A 3,547-nucleotide genomic window follows, 5' to 3' on the forward strand; every position below is an offset into this window, starting at 1 on the left:
GCTGGGCAACAAACATTTGGAAGGAAAAAATAACACCCAAACACTGAGTTTTCTAAGTTTGTCTTAAAGATGATGAAAGCTTGTTTATAGGGGCATACCTAGCAAAAAGTCTGCAAAGACATTCCAAATACAGATTATGTGTATTTCAATACTAGTACTGAAAAAAAAAATGTATCAGCAGCATTCAAAGAAACATCAGAATGATTTAGTCTGTATAAACAGAACCAAGATATCATCTAAGTTACAAAAATAAAAAAGCAAGTAATCATAGATTCTGCAATGAACAACATCAAACATCCAGTTGTGTCATGGGTGTGACAAGCCACTCAATGTTATAAAACTTCATTTGACCTTTCCTACTACTAGCCCAAGAAATACAGAAGTAGGAAGGGAAGACAAATCAATCCATTTAATATACAGGGATCAAACTCTGGCACAAGCATTTGCTTTATATGCAGTCTCTAACACACACATCAAAAAACTTGCAGAACTCTTTATAGGTAATTTCTCTCTGGCTTTTAGATCTCCTATTTATATTGCCTGGGAAGATCAGGCATATCTTCCCACAGGAAGAGCAGTCGTCTCCGAAGTGGGATATGAAAACCCAGGGAAGTGTGGAAGACAATACATTGGAGTGTGAGAAGAAAATTGTTTTGGTACTGTTAATAAAGTGTAAAATTAATGTTTATTTCACCTTTATGTCATCTTTATTTTCCACTTTTGGGTATGTTTTATAATGGACATAATACATAGTATAGTAGTACATGTATATAATTTATAAATTAAATATTGATAGTGCATGCTCAACTTTTTTAATATACGCTTGATCAAGAAGGTTTGAAGACTACTGGTCTAGAGGTCTATCAGTATCCATAGGAACCATAAACAAATTGTTTCATAGTGAGTTTCAGTGGAAATTTTATAGGTCAACTAAAAAAAACCCTAAACCTTATCCCTAACACACAAATTATTAAGATTAAAGACCAACTGTTATAAAACTCACAAGAATATCCTTATAGTTACGCTGTTGCAAAGATAATGTACCTCTAGACATGAAAATACCAATTTTATATCTTTGATTTATATTGTATTAAAAGTTTCAATCTTTATCTACACCAGCTGCCATTTATGTGCTTAAATAAGCCTCAAGTTTCATATAAAAATCTCCTATAAAATGGATACATCAGAAAACAGCTTAAACCTTCATGATCTAAATTGGTAGTATACCAGTGCCAAAGACAGCAGTAACCACAGCTGCAACAACAAAGCTTTTACTTGGTTACACAGTGAAGTGAAACAAACCTAACATCCTAAATAAAGTTGTCAACGACAATCTAAACAAGTTGGTGCTCTTCTTTAGGCTTAGGATATACAATCCTGTGGATGTTGATTTTTGTCTTCACTGGATGAGCACCACAAGTTGGATTCTCCTGCTCTTCCACTTGAAGTATTCTGTTCAGCTAAGCCAGGGAGAGATATTGACTTACATGGGCAGTTGAGTTCTCAGCTTTGACAGACTGGCCAGCCATGACAGATCACATTTTGCACAGGAAATACATCTTCTCTACACGGCAGCATCTAAAAAGTGATTGACTATGCACTACCGAATTCAAGGATTCACATTAGCAAAGAAATTATATATTGTAGCTATAGCAACAAGCCCCACATGCCAGTTCACATCTTCATATGATAAAAGAAAATCTAAATAAAAACAGCAGCTCTGGTGAGCATGTGGCTAATTATGTCAACAGAATGAGCCAAAGTGGTCTCTCAAGGCCTGTAAACAGACTGAGGCAGGAAATACAATAAGAAGTAAAGATTAAAGAAAAGAGTTTTCTCTATGTAAAATTTTCTGAAATTGTGTTTTTTAATAATACTGGCCAAAAACGACATACTGAATGTTATGAACGAGGTATCAGCAATCTTTCAGGTGATGATTCTCAATACTGACCTCTGAGATGGAAAAGTAGTGAATAATTTGGTAGGCTGAAACTAAGACTGTATTAAAAGGCTGCTAAAGGTTTCTTTAAGGAAGACCACACTCTGCGTAGGCATATTGTAAGAATCCACACAATCTGCATGATTATTCCTTTATGTCCACAGGAACAAAATCTTCTGTATATTAGACAAGAAATGACAGAACAATTCTCTCAGGAATATTTATGGGACTTTTGCCATCATCCCTAGTCTAACAGAGCAGCAACAAGATTAATAATTATGAAGGTACTTTGAAGGAGACATAATTAAGTCAGAATCAAAGAATCATCAACTTCAAAATAAAATATAACTTCAGTCAAAGGCCATACCTCTCCTGAAAAAGATTCTTTATTTTCACTTTCTAGAGTGTGCAAGTGTTTGTGGAAAGCCCAGAAAACAATTTGATCTTGCAAAAGCAAAGACATGATCACCTCTTTAATGACCTTCCAGAATACATTGAGTTTACTTAGTCAGATATTTAAGAATAAGTCTGGCATAAACCACATTAGTAAGGTTTTCTTTGCAGATCAAAGACCTAGGGCACCAGCTATGCAATAATATTAAACACTGGTTCACCACATGAAACATCAGAACCAGTAGTTAACAGGTATCCACTTTAATCTCCTCTATTAAAATCTGATTATAGGTAAAAGTCTCTCTGTGAATCTCCAATTACTAAACAAGACAGCATGAAAGAAGATTTTTATAACACATTGATCTTATGCCCTACTTAGAAAACTCACATACATGGAAAACAGCAGAATATTCAATTAGAAGGACTTTAAGTAGCAGCTTCATTTGTAAGCTATTAACTTTTCACTAAAGGACAGGAAAATAAAAACCTGAAGCTCAGTTCTAAAGACTTTCAGGAATATTCTCTGCTTTTTAAATAAGTAATAGTAGAGTTCATTATAGCATCCTCTGATGCTATAGCAACCATAACGCACTTTCTGTAATGGAGAAATCCAATCCATAAAAAGATCTGTTTTAACTGATTTCTTAAGTGACTACTGTCAAAATTGGTTACTCTTGAACTTAATTCTTCCACTACCGTCTATCACGCATATTTTTCTTGCTCTACCTTTTCTTGCCGATATACCTACACAAACCCCCTGGTTGTGTCCCATGTCCTTTCCAAGTTTATCTCCAGTCAAACTTCGGCTTTTTCAGTTCCATCCCTGCAAACCCTGGGAAAGCATCTACATACCTTGTGGGTATCCACCCCCAATTCATATTCAAGCTCCTCTTTGTATCCGAGCTCAGAGGAGTTCCCTGGCAGCCAAACTGTCCTACTGTCATTTCTGCTGGATGTCCCAGACTAATGTGGAAGGATCTGCACTTTAACAGCTGCCTTGAATAAGTTCTGACAAATTTAATTCCTTTTTTAAATCTTTTGCAGCCCTAATTAAAAGAATGAATCAGATCTCACTGACTGTGTCCCTAATGCACATTATGACATCAGCTCATTGAAAGTGTTGAATGAACAAGTTTAGTCATAAATTACTGTTCTAAAGCTCATTATTTTCCAGGAAGACTATTTAACCACGCCAAACTGTCACTGTCCTTGGAC

Source organism: Mesitornis unicolor, unplaced genomic scaffold (genome assembly GCF_000695765.1).
Source record: "Mesitornis unicolor isolate BGI_N332 unplaced genomic scaffold, ASM69576v1 scaffold4491, whole genome shotgun sequence".
Classification (NCBI taxonomy): Eukaryota; Metazoa; Chordata; class Aves; order Mesitornithiformes; family Mesitornithidae; genus Mesitornis; species Mesitornis unicolor.